Consider the following 14353-nt stretch of genomic DNA (forward strand, 5'->3'; position numbering starts at 1 on the left):
CGACTTCACTCAGATGAGACACCTTTTAAATGTTCCGTCTGTGAGAAGAGGTTTAAAAGCAAAATTAATCTGCTGACACACCAACGCACTCACACTGGGGAGAGGCCATTCTCCTGCTCTGTGTGTAAGAAGAGATTTAATCGTTCATACACCCTGCTGAGACACCAGCGAGTTCACACTGATAAGAGACCTTTTAAATGTTCTGACTGTGAGATGAGGTTTAAAAGCAAAAGGAATCTGCTGACACACCAACGTACTCACCCTGGGGAGAGACTTTTTAAATGTTCTGACTGTGAGAAGGGCTTTAAAAGCACAAATGATCTCCTGAAACACCAACAAACTCACACTGGGGAGAGACTGTTCACCTGCTCCGTGTGTGGGAAGGGATTCACTAATTCATCTCATCTTCTGAGACATCAACTTGTTCACACTATTGAGTGACCTTTTAATTCACTGACTGTGAGAAGAGCTTTAAAAGCAGAAATGAACTGCTGACACATCAACACATGCCCATTGGGGAGAGACTGTTCACCTGCTCCGTGTGTGGGAAGGGATTCACTCAGTCATCACACGTGCTGAGACACCAACGAGTTCACATATGACTGCAGGGGTTGGATTCTGCTGTTAATCACATCCAGGACTGAACCATGTTCATTCTGACAGTTGGGGTTTGTTTCTGCTGATGTTAATAACCCCTATAACTGGGCTGGAGTTTAATTTTCTTGATACATGTTAAATAAATCAGCTTAGTTTCAAATACCTTGTAGATTTTGGTCTTTCCCACCTGAGTGTTTAGCATCACCTGACTGGAGCTCAGAAAGGACAATCTGGGGGGAGGATCGTCCGGTGGGAACAGAACTTCAGCCTGGAGACAGTCCTTCAGGGCCACACTGAGAGGGGCAAATGGCACTTTGGTCTTTCTCGTCTCTCTTCCCTGACAGCAAAGTCGCCGTGCGGGTTAATCTTGAGGCGTGTAAGAAATGTGTCCCAGCCGCTCCCTTTTATGGTTCAGGGCTCCTCGGAACGGAACAGAAGGCTCCTGTACAACGGTGTTTCGAGTCAGGAAGAACAAGAACAATGTGTAAGGATTAACCCATTAACAGATATAATTTAGTATAATTATAATCAATAGGAGAAGTAGAATGAAATGTACCATGAATCTGTGTGTCTTTTAATGTAAACTGTACTGTGTATTAATATAGTATGAACCATGTAACGTGTATTCAATAAGAAAGTGCTGGTGGGCCGAGAAGGATGCATGATGGTTATTATAGTCAAGTTTGCAGTTAAAACTAATAGAATGCTGATAACATTAAAGTGGGAATGAACAGACTGTGGGTAAATCAGAGGCACTAAGGGAGGATGTGCTGGAATAGCATAATGTCTAAAAGACATGTCGATAAAGGGACTGAAGGTTAATTAAATCAAGGAGTCACGCAGGCTTAGGCCTCTCTATCTCGAGCCTCCACAAGCTAGTGAATAGAAGTCTGTTTATACAAACGGTTCTGTGAAGGCTGGCAATGTAAACTCTAAGATAAGGTACTGTTAATTCTGTAACAACAAGACACGGATGATACCGGGAGTTATGCTTGGAATGTAACTTCTGAAGGTTGAGAGACATGAATAATGGTGAGGCTGAGAGATGTGGATGTGATAGTGAACTGCCACATTGACTGAAAATGGGGATAAGAAGAGACCTCAAAATCTGAGGAAGGCGCACAAGATTCTGGCAAGGAAGAAGATAACTCTTCAGTCAACAGATCACAGCGAGAGAGAGAGAGAGACCGCACCGTAGTCACTTGGAGGGATACTTCCGAGGTTTCAAGGAACAGACTGTGACTTTTTCTCTTTTTTAAGTATCACCTTTTTTGTACTAATTGTGATGTGCTTAATAAATCTGTTTTGCCTTCATCCACAATACCAGTACCAGTGGTGATCTTGCTGTTGTCAGGAACCAGTCCTTAGATTGGATTAGATTATAATCCTGAAAATAGTGGTTTAAATCCTACAATTGACGACCACGAAGGGACTATTTCTGACAACAGCCAAAACCTGGTATTACTGGATATAGGGTAACCAGAGAACCATGGAAAAGATACAGCACAGAAGGGGGCCATTCGGCCCATCGTGTCCGCGTCGGCTCGAAGAACAACCAGTTGCCCATTCTAATCCCACCTTCCAGCACCTGGTCCATAGCCCTGTAGCTTACAGCACTTTCGGTGCAGGTACAGGTACTTTTTAAAAGAGTTGAGGGTCCCTGCCTCTACCACCAATTCAGGCAGGGAATTCCAAACACCCACCACCCTCTGGGTAAAAAAGTTTTTCCTCATGTCCCCTCTAATCCTTCTGCCAATCATCTTAAATCTATGTCCTCTAGTTCTTGACCTCTCCACTAGGGGAAACAGATACTTCCTGTCGACTCAATCCAGTCCCCTCATCATTTTGTAAAACTCAATCAAGTCTCCCCTCAGCCTCCTTTGCTCCAAGAAAAACAACCCCAGCCTATCCAATCTCTCCTCATAGCTGCAATTTACAAACCCTGGCAACATTCTTCTAAATCTTCCCTGCACTCTCTCCAGAGCAATTACATCCTTCCTGTAATGTGGTGACCAGAACTTCTCACAATATTCCAGCTGTGGCCTTACCAGCATTTTATACAATTCCATCATTACATCCCTGCTTATGTATTCTATACCTTGGCTGATAACGGAGAGCATTCCATATGCCTTCTTCACAACCTTATCTACCTGTACTGCCGCATTCAGGGACCTGTGCACATGCACTCCATGGTATCTCACTTCCTCTCCCCCTCTCAATATATTCCCGTTTACTGCGTATTCCCTTTTACTGTTTGCCCTCCCGAAGTGCATTATCTCACACTTCTCCGGGTTGAACTGCATTTGCCACTTTTCCGCCCATTCCACTCACCCATTCATATCTTCTTGGAGTCTGCAGCTATCCTCTTCACTATCAGCTACACGGTCAATTTGTGTGTCGTCTGCAATTTGCTAATCATGCCCCCTACATTCAAGTCCAAATCATTAATGTATACCACAAACAGCAAGGGACCCAACACTGTGCCCTGCGGCACACCACTGGAAATGGACTTCCATTCGCAAAGACATCCATCGAATTATAAGCTTTGTTTCCTGTTACTGAGCCAATTTTGGATCTAATTCACCACATTTCCCTGTATCCAATGGGTTTTTACCTTTCTGACCAGTCTGCCACGTGGGACCTTGTCAAATGCCTTACTACAATCCATGTAGACAACATCCAACAGCACTACCCTCATCAATCCTCCTTGTCACTTCCTCAAAGAATTCAATCAGATTTGTAAGGCATAACCTTCCCTGAACAAATCCATGCTGACTATCCCTGATTAAACCATGCCTTTCCAAGTGACAGTTTATCCCATCTCTCAGTATTGATTCGAATAGTTTGCCCACCACCGAGGTAAGACTGACCGGCCAATAATTGTTCTGCCTTTCCCTCGTATCATTTTTAAACCATGGTACTACGTTTGCAGTCTTCCAGTCCTCCGGTATCTCCCCTGTATCTAGTGAGGATTGGAAAATGATCCTCAGAGCATCCGCTATTTCCTCCCTGGCTTCCTTCAATAGCCGAGGAAACAATCCATCCGGCCCTGGTGACTTATCAACTTTCAAGGATTCCAGTCCCTCTAGTACTTCCTCTCTCGTTATGTTTACCTTATCCAATATTTCACAACTCTCCTCTTCAACTACTACGTCCAGATCATCCTGTTCCTTTGTGAATACGGAGACAAAATATTCATTTAAATCCCTACCCACATCCTCTGCTTCTACACACAAGTTACCCTTATCATCCCTGATAGGTCCCACCTTTTCCTTCGCTATCCTCTTGTTCTTAATGTACTGATAAAACATCTTTGGGTTTTCTTTAATCTTACCAGCTAATATTTTTTCATGCCCTCCCTTTGCTTTCCTTATTTCCTTTTTTACGTCATCCCTGTACTTTCCATACTCCCCTAGGCTTTCTGTAGTATTTTGTTTTCTGTGACAGTCATATGCTTTCTTTTTCTGCTTTATCTTGCCCTGTATACTTCTAGACAACCAGGGGGCTCTAAATTTGGCAGTGTCACCCTTTTCTTTGAGGGGACGTGTCTGCATTGCACCCATAGAATTTCACTTTTTAGTGCCTCCCACTGGCTTGCCACTGATTTCTCTTCAAGTAGTTGTGTCCAGTCCACTTCTGCCAAATCACCTCTTAGAGCTGTAAAATTTGCCTTCCCCAAATTTAAAACGTTTACTCCTGATTTAACTTTGTCCTTTTCCATAATAATGCTAAAACTACCTGAATTATGGTCACTATCCCCAATATAGTCACCCACTGTCACTTCACCCACTTGTCCATCTTCATTTCCCATCTAGACTAAATCTAGAATTGCATCCCCTCTTGTTGGGCTTGTCACGTACTGGCTCAAAAAGTTCTCCTGGACACCGATCAAGAATTTTGCGCCCTCTGTGCCCCTCACGCTGTTTGAATCCCAGTTGATGTTAGGATAGTTGAAGTCCCCGACTATTATTGCCCTCTTGTTTTTGCACTCAGAAATTTGCCGACATATTTGTTCTTCTATCTCTCTTTTGCTATTCGGGGGTCGATAGTACACGCCTAGTAGTGTGACAGCCCCTTTTTTATTTCTTAAATCAACCCATATGGCCTCAATTGATGATCCATTTAGCATATCACCCCTCCTCACAACTGTAATTGACTCTTTAACCAATAATGCTACCACCATCCATTTTATCACCCACTCTATCCTGCCTGAAAACTCAATAGCCTGCGAAACAATCCAATATTGAGCTGCCAATTATCCCCCTCTTTCACCCAGGTTTCCATTAAAGCAATGATATCATGCCGCCATGTGTCTATCTGTGCCCTCAGCTCATAGAACCATAGAAACATAGAATAAATACAGCACAGAAGAGGGCCATTCGGCCCATCGTGTCCGCGCCGGCTCGAAGAACAATGAGGTGCCCATTCTAATCCCACCTTCCAGCACCCAGTCCGTAGACCTGCAGCTTACAGCACTTTAGGTGCAGGTCCAGGTACTTTTTAAATGAGTTGAGGGTCCCTGCCTGTACCACCAATTCGGGCAGTGAATTCCATACACCCACCACCCTCTGGGTAAAAAAGTTTTTCCTCATGTCCCCTATCATCCTTCCGCCAATCAGTTTAAATCTATGTCCTCCAGTTCTTGAACTCTCCGCTAGGGGAAACAGGTACTTCCTGTCTACTTTATCTCGGCCCCTCATAATTTTGTACACTATTGATATCACCCCATCCGCTTTGTTTGTAATACTCCTTGCATTGAAGTATATGCCCTTTAACCCCGTCAAATTCCTGTGCTGAACACTATTTAACCTTTGCTTCTTTTGCCTTTCTAAGTCGCTAACTACGTAACTAACTGCTTTTCTACTTCCCGTTTCCTGGTCTGAATTTGTCCTATCTTTACCTGCCCTTTGCTACCCATTCCTCTGCGATATAGCTTAAACCGTCACCAACAGAACTAGCAAAAGCCCCCTCGAGGATATTGGTCCCGGTTCTGCTTGGGTGCAACCCATCTCAGAAGGTGGGATGAAAAAGTGAATCCCTTCCCACACAGGGAGCAGGTGAACAGTCTCTCCCCAGTGTGAGTGTGTTGGTGTTTCAGCAGATCATTTGTGCTTTGAAAGCCCTCTCACAGTCAAAACATTTAAAGGTCTCTCCCCAGTGTGAACTCGCTGGTGTGACAGAAGGTGGGATGACTGAGTAAATCTCTTCTTACACATGGAGCAGGTGAACGGCCTCTCCGAAGTGTGAGTGCGTTGGTCTCTCAGCAATTCGTTTCCACTTTTAAAGCTCTTCTCACAGTCAGAACATTTAATGGGTCTCTCATCAGAGTGAAATCGTTGGTGTGACAGAAGGTGGGATGACCGAGTGAATCTCTTCTTCCACACGGAGCAGGTGAACGGTCTCTCCCCAGTGTGAGTGCGCTGGTGTCTCCATAGTTCGTTTCTGCTTTTAAAGCTCTTCTCACAGTCACTGAGTTAAAAGGTCTCTCCCCAATGTGAACAAGTTGATGTCTGACAAGGTGGGATGAATTAGTGAATCCCTTCCCACACACAGAGCAGGTGAACAGTCTCTCCCCAGTGTGAGTGCGTTGCTGTTTCAGCAGATCATTTGTGCTTTTAAAGCCCTTCTCACTGTCAGAACATTTAAAAGGTCTCTCTCCAGAGTGAACTCGCTGGTGTGACAGAAGGTGGGATGACCGAGTGAATCTCAACTTACACACGGAACAGGTGAACAGTCTCTCCCCAGTGTGAGTGCGTTGGTGTCTCCACAGTTCGTTTCTGCTTTTAAAGCTCTTCTCACAGTCAGAACATTTCAAAGGTCTCTCCCCAGAGTGAACTAGCTGGTGCATTAGCAGTTCAGATGAAATAATGAATCCCTTCCCACACATGGAGCAGATGAACGGCCTCTCCCCAGTGTGAGTGTGTTGGTGTTTCAGCAGATTACATTTGCTTTTAAACCTCTTCTCACAGTCAGAACATTTGAAAGGTCTATTATCGGAATGAACTCGCTGGTGTTTCAGCAGGTTGGATGACCGAGTGAATCTCTTCTCACACACGGAGCAGGAGAATGGCCTCTCCCCAGTTTGAGTGCGCTGGTGTATCAGGAGGCTGTATGTCAGAGTGAATCTCTTCTTACACACAGAGCAGATGAATGGCCTCTCCCCAGTGTGACTGCGTCGATGAGTTTCCAGCTGTGACGGGGAATTGAATCCCTTCCCACAGTCCCCACATTTCCACGGTTTCTCCGTGGTCCGGGTGTCCTTGTGTCTCTCCAGGTTGGACGATCAGTTGAAGCCTCGTCCACACACAGAACACGTGTACGGTTTCTCCCCGCTCTGAATGGTGCGGTGTTTTTTCAGGCTGTGTAACTGGTGAAAGCTCTTTCCACAGTCAGTGCACTGGAACACTCTCACTCGGGTGTGTGTGTCTCGGTGCTTTTCCTTTCACACTGATGTTTGAAATCTTCTCCCAGAGATAGAACAGAGAAACATTTCTCCTTCCACATTCAAAGACCGATGATATTCAGGTCCTGATGAATCGAGTGACTCTGTCAGATCTTGACGTGGTCTTTGGTTTGAGTTTCCCGTCTGCACATCCTCCCCTTCCAATACCCTGTAAATTGAATTTACAAAAGTCATCACTGAAAGTACAGGATGGAAATTCAGAACAGGCTAATCCAGTTGCTATGGAATATTCTTTCCTCTCTTGTTCCCCCAAAGCTATAAATACCCGTCCCACACACTCTCCCTTCTCCCTGTGCTGAAATCCAAACCCATTGCATCATCTTTCAGTGGTCCTAAACCATGAGTGAAAGGGTGAGAGAGCGTGAGAGAGTGAATGTGAGAGAGTGAATGTGAGAGAGTGAATGTGAGTACAGCAGTGGGCTCGGTGTGAAGAATGAAGTGGGGCAGGTGGAGCATGTTTCAGTGGGGCAGCAGTGATCATAATCTCATTAGGTTTAGAATAGTTACGGAAAAGGAAAAGGAACAAACAAATGTGAAACGACGTGACTGGAGGAGGGCTAACTTCAGTGAGTTAAAAAGGGATCTTGTCCAGGTGGATTGGAATCAAAAATTGGGAACAAAACAGTAATTGAACAATGGGAGGCCTTGAAGGAAGAGATGGTTCGGGTACAGAGCAGACAGATTCCCACGGGGGAGAAAGGAAGGGCATCCAAAGCTAGAGCTCCCTGGATGACTAAAGAGATAGTGATTAAAATGAAACAGAAAAAGGAGGCTTATGACGAATTTAAGGTTCATAATACAGTAGTGAACCAGGCTGAACAAAGAAAGTACAGAGGAGATCTAAAAAAGGGAATAAGAAGTGCAAAGAGAGATTATGAGAATAGATTGGTGGTTAACATAAAAGGGAATCCAAAAGTCTTTTACAAATAGTAAAAGGGGAGTCAGAGGAAGGGTGGGGTCGATTTGGGACAAAAAAGGAGATCTTCTTGTGGAGGCAGAGGGCATGGCTGAGGCACTAAATGAATACTTTACATCCGTCTTCACCAGAGAAGAGGATTCTGCCATTGTAACAGTTAAGGAGGAGGTAGTCGTGATATTGGAGACGATAAAAATAGGTAAAGAGGAGGTACTTAAAAGATTGGCAGTGCTCAAAGTAAAAAAGTCTTTCGGTCCAGATGGGATGCCTCCGAGATTACTGAGGGAAGTAAGGGTGTAGATAGCGGAGGCTCTGACCACAATCTTCCAATCCTCCTTGGATATGGGAGTGATGTCTGAGGACTGGAGGATTGCAAGTGTTACACCCCTGTTCAAAATTGTGGGAGAGGGATAAACCCGGCAATTACAGGCCAGTCAGCCTAACGTCGGTGGTGGGAAACTTCTAGAGGCCAGAATCCGGGACAAAATTAATTCTCACTTGGAAGAACGTGGGTTAATAAATGACAGTCAATATAGATTTGTTAAAAGTAAAATCATGTCTGTCTAATTTGATTGAGTTCTTCAAAGAAATAACGGAGAGGGTTGATGAGGGTACTGCACTCGATGTTGTGTACATGGACATTTAAAAGGCGTTTGGTAAATACCACCTAATGGAACTGTTAGTAAAATTGAAGCCCATGGGAGCATGGATACAAAATTTGCTGCCAGACAATGTGGAGAACAGTGGTGAATCATTGTTTCACAGACTGGAAGGAAGTATACAGTGATGTTCCACAGGCGTTGGTATTTGGACCATGAGTCTTTTTGAGATATATTAATGACCTAGACATGTAACCAGTGGGCTGCCGCAAGGATCAGTGCTTGGGCCTCAGCTACTTACAATATATATCAATGACTTAGATGATGGAACTGAGTGTAATGTATCCAAGTTTGCTGATGATATCAAGCTAGGTGGGAAAGTAAGCTGTGAGGAGAACACAAAGAGTCTGGAAAGGGATATAGACAGGTTAAGTGAATGGGCAAGTAGGTTGTAGATAGAGTATTATGTGGGGAAATGTGAGGTTATTCACTTTGGTAGGAAGAATAGAAAAACAGAATACTTTTTAAATGGTGAGAAAATATTAAATGTTCGTGTTCAGAGAAATTAAGGTGCCCTCGTACAAAAAACACAAAGTTAACTTGCTGGTACAACAAGCAACCAGGAAGGCAAATGGAAAGTTAGAATTTATTGCAAGGGGGTTGGAGTTGCTCCCTGACCGATCACTATTGTCCTTTATTTACAGACGCTCTCTGACCGATCACTGTTTCTCCTTCATTTTCAGATGCTCCCTCACCGAACACCATTTCTCCTTCATTTACAGACGCTCCCTGACCGATCACCATTTCTCCCTCATTTACAGACACTCCCTAACCGATCACCATTTCTCCTTCATTTACAGACGCTCCCTCACCGATCACCATTTCTCCTTCATTTACAGACACTCCCTGACCGATCACCATTTCTCCTACATTTACTGATGCTCCCTGACCGGTCACCATTTCTACTTCATTTACAGACGCTCCCTGACCGATCACCATTTCTCCTACATTTACAGACGCTCCCTGACCGGTCAACTTTTCTCCTTCATTTAGAGACACTCCCTGACTGATCACCATTTCTCCTACATTTACAGACGCTCCCTGACCGGTCACCATTTCTCCTTCATTTACAGACGCTCCCTGACCGATCTCCATTTCTCCTTCATTTACAGACGCTCCCTGACCGATCTCCATTTCTCCTTCATTTACAGACGCTCCCTGACCGATCACCATTTCTCCTTCATTTACAGACGCTCCCTGATTCGATGAGTCACGAGGTTTGACGCTGACACTGAGCATGCTCGGAGGCCGCGGGCCGTTTGTTGAGTTTCCGGTCTGATCTAAACCGGAGCCCCCGGAGTGTAGAGAGAGAGAGGAGAATGTTCACTGTTTGATATTCGGGCCCGGGGCCGCACTCGGGGTTTGTGAAGCCCCCGCCTCCTCCCCCGGGGTTTATTAACCCGCTCCCCCCGCCCATCTCTTACCTGTTGCGGACACGATCTCGGCCTCACTCGCCGCCCGCCGCGCATGCTCAGCTCACACTGCCCGGGTGATTGACGGGAGCTCCGGACCAATAGGAAGAGCGGAGAGGGACTGGAGGACCGAGCGGGCGGTTGGTCCTCCAACCAATGGGAGTGTGTGAGGGGCGGGACTTGCGGCACCGAGTGGGCGGGGCTGAGCCCGGATCTCCCTCATTGGCTGAAACTCTGCCTCATTTTGAAAGCTGATTGGTGTGAAACTCTTGGGGAAAACTGGCCCTTTCTGTTATGGCGAAAAACAGATGGAACCGTGTGGGTGGAGCAAAGATTTCAACATTGGGAATCAAATGGATTAATTCAGGACAGACAGCAGGGATTATTGGAGGAAATAACACAGTGTAGGGATAAAATGCAATGGATGTTGTGAAGATGGATTGTTAAAAAGTGTTTGAGAAGATGCCGGACAGGAGGCTTGTTGATCAGATTAAAGCTCACGGTATTAAAGGGAGTGGGTCAGTGTGGATGGGAAGTTGGATAAAGGGCAGAGTAGTGGTTAATGGATGTTTTTCAGACTGTGGGGATGTAAACAGTGGTGTCCCCCAGGGGCAGTGTTGGGACCATTGCTCTTCTCAATATCGAGAAATGACCTGGGCTTGGGAACAAGGGCATAAGATCAACATTTCCAGACAACACCAAGATAGGGAGCATTATGAACTGTGAAGAGGAATGTTAGCAAATTCAGTGTGGCATCGGAACATAAGGAACAGGAGTAGACCATTCAGCCCCTCGAGCCTGTTCCACCATTCAGTGAGATGGGTGTCAGTGACTGTGGGGTTGGATTATATCAGACAGGAGGATGTTGGTATCAGTGACTGTGGAGTTGGTTTTAATCAGTTCGGAGGAGATTTGTGTCAGTGCCTGTGGTGTTTTTTTTATCAGACTGGAGGCGATTGGTGTCAATGACTGGGTTCAGGAACTGGAATTAGCCATTCAGCCCCTGAAGCCTACTCCGCCGTTCAATTGGATCAGGACTAATCTGTATCACAACTCCATTTACTTGACTTTGCTCCATATCCCTTGCAACCCTCACACAACACAAATCTATCAATCTCAATATTGAAAATTTCAATCGAGCCCCAGCATCCACAGCCTCTCAGGGAAGTGAGTTTGTGTGAAAAATTGCCACCTTATTTTGCTCGTAAATGACCTCGCTCTAATTTTAAGATTATGAAGAAGGTGGCAGATGGAGTACAATGTGGGGAAATGTGGAAATTATTCACTTTGGTAGGAAGAATAGAAAAGCAGAATATTTTTTAAAAGGTGAGAGTCTAAGAAATGTTGGTGTTCAGAGGGATTTGTGTGTCCTTGTACACAGAGCACAGAAAGTTAACATGCAGGTACAGCAAACAATTAGGAAAGCAAATAATATGTTGTCCTTTATTTTAAGTGGGTTGGAGAATAAGAGTAAGAAAGACTTGCTGCAATTATATAGGGCTTTGGTGAGACCACACCTGGAGTACTGTGTAGAGTTTTGGTCTCCTTACCCGAGCAAGGATACACTTGCCTTAGAGGGGGTGCAACAAAGGTTCACGAGATTGATTCCTGAGATGAGAGGGTTGTTGTATGCGGAGAGATTAAGTAGAATGGCCCTATATTCTCTGGAGTTTAGAAGAATGTGAGATGATCTCATTGAAACATCTAACATTCTTAGAGGGCTTGACAGGGTCGATGCTGAGAGGCTGTTTCCACTGGCTGGAAAGTCTAGAATGAGGGGGCATAGTCTCAGGATAAGTGATCGGCCATTTAGGACTGAGATGAGGAAAAATTTCTTTAATCAGAGGGTTGTGAATCCTTAGAATTCTCAACACCAGAGGGCTGTGGATGCTCAGTCATTGAGTATATTCAAGAATGAGATCAAGAGATTTTTGTACACCAAGGGAATCAAGGAATCAGGCAGGAAAGTGGAGTTAAGATAGAAGATCAGCCATGTACTTACTGAATGGCAGAGCAGGCTCGAGGGGCCGTATCCCCACTCCTGCTTCTATTTCTTTTGCCCTCTTGTTCTGGATTCCCCCTCCAGAAGAAATCATTTCTCTGTATCTACCTTATTGTTATACTTTATTATCTTAAACATCTCGATGAGATCACATCTCAATGTTTTAAAATCAATGGAATAAAAACTAAGTTTATGCAACACGTCCTCATAATTTAATCCCTTTAACCCCGGCATCATTCTGGTGAATCGGCACTGTATCTTTCCCAAGGCCGATTGATCTCTCTCTCGGTTCGGTGCCCAGTTCTCCAGGTGGGGTCTGACCAAGGTTCTTTACAACTGAAGCATCATTTCTGTATTCCAACCCCACTCAAGATAAAGGTCAACATTAAATTAGACTTGTTGATTATTGTCAAGATTTGTAAGGTATTTGCAAAGGATTCGAGGGAATCTTAGAGTTGGGATTTTTCTTTATTCTGTCCACTCAAGGAGTTTGATAACAGACTTACTCTTTTGAATTTATTGCTGGATTATTGAGCCGTGATGTGTTTTCTTGTTTGTATTTTGTTAAATACATTTGCAGAGTGGATTTAAATTTAAGCCGAGATTCCCAGGCCTGATGCTCTATTCACGCATTGAAGGTGAGAGAGATGCTGTGGGACACACGATAAGTCCAGTAGCTGAAAGTGATTCAGAGACTGGGTTTTGTGTTTAGTGATCCCGGGTACATTACCGATACCTTCCCTGGATCCCAAGACTGGAAAATGCACTCAGGAAGGACCGGGGAACTGGGACTTGGCCATGAGAGTAATTGAAGGTATGCGAACTGAAATAATTTACAGTGAGAAAGGAGAAAAGGCATAATAATCGATAATTAGGACATCAATTAGTCTCTTATCTTGAATTCAGCAAGTAATTGAACCATTCCGTTTGAAACAAAGTTGATTTATTTGACATAAATCCAGAATATTGAATTTCAGCCCAGTTATAGCGGTTATTAACATCAGCAGAAACAAATCCCAATTGCCAGAATGAAGTTCTGCTGCTGAAACCCTCATCCATGCCTTTGTTTATCTCTAGACTCGACTATTCCAATGCTCTCCAGGCCCGGCCTTCCACTTTACACCCTCCGTAAACTTGAACCCACAATCTCCAGATCAATAATCAGTCACATTATTCATTGTGTCACTGGCCCAGGCTGTGGAGAACACGGAGCAGCTCACACTCCCACAGCGCTGCGGTATGAGCAGTTACCGAGTCAGCCTCAGTCATGAGCACTGGAATCCACGAGTCCGGGTGTGTCAAAGGTGCACGGTGAACAATCACCAAAGTGAAACATTTTAGTCGCTTCCCTTTGATATCTCAGTTGGTAGCGCGACAAGATTATCGTAGAAAATAAGTTGAAGTCATCTTGATGTCATTTGTTCAATTCCTGCTCGAAGGAGTACGCATGATTTTGCAATAAGCAGCAATTAGTTCAAGGTCGCACTCTTAACTTTACAGGCAACTTACAGATTAACATGTTGCCATGAAAGCACAGGACGCCGCTTTTCCTTTCTCAAACTTGAGAACTTTTTGTGTCTGCCCAAACACGGCTGTTTTACCTCTGCTCACCAGCAGGGAGTGCTTTTGAGCAGCAATACTTCAAAACACTCAGCTCTCGCTTTCAGGCAAAAGAAGTCTTCGATCAGCACCGGACTCCACGAGTCTGAACATGTCAACAGGCGCACGGTGAACAATCACCAAAGACAATCTTTTCTATCACTTCCCTTCGATAGCTCAGCTGGTAGAGCGGAGGACTGTAGTGAATTAAACAATTGAAGTAATCCTTAGGTCGCTGGTTTAATTCCGGCTCGAAGGAGTGAGTGTGTTTTTGGAATAAGCAGCAATTACCACAAGGTCGCTCTCTGAACTTTGCAGGCACGTTGCAGATTGACATTTTGCCACTCAGTCACAGGACACCACTTTTCCTTTCTCAAACCGTGAAGCTTTCTGTTTCTGCCCAAGCACGGCTGTTTCACTCGAGCATTTCCCTCTGCTCACCAGCAGGGAGTGCCTTTGAGCAGCAACACTTCAAATCGCCCTCAATTTCAGGCACAAAGGTCTTCGATCAGTCAGTCAGTCAGGGCTCACGCTGCTCCCTCAAGCTCGGGCGGCTGTTGCTTTCCGGTGACCTCGTCTTCCTTCCGCAGGCTCGGGCTCTTCTCAGCATCATTCATGATTACTGTGGCTTCCCGTTCTGCTGTTCCTCACTTGCTGATGCTCGATACCGCTGATTGGAGCAAAGTATTTCATATATTCAGGGAG

General features: G+C 44.8%; 1 non-coding gene across 1 annotated transcript; it reads left to right on the forward strand.

Annotated features, from left to right (window-relative positions):
• Positions 1–13814: 13814 nt before the first annotated feature.
• On the forward strand, positions 13815–13907 carry trnay-gua (transfer RNA tyrosine (anticodon GUA)). The gene is made up of 2 exons: positions 13815–13851; positions 13872–13907. It is a non-coding gene; the product is annotated as a tRNA-Tyr (tRNA).
• Positions 13908–14353: the final 446 nt, after the last annotated feature.

Source organism: Heptranchias perlo, chromosome 20 (assembly GCF_035084215.1).
Source record: "Heptranchias perlo isolate sHepPer1 chromosome 20, sHepPer1.hap1, whole genome shotgun sequence".
Taxonomy (NCBI): Eukaryota; Metazoa; Chordata; class Chondrichthyes; order Hexanchiformes; family Hexanchidae; genus Heptranchias; species Heptranchias perlo.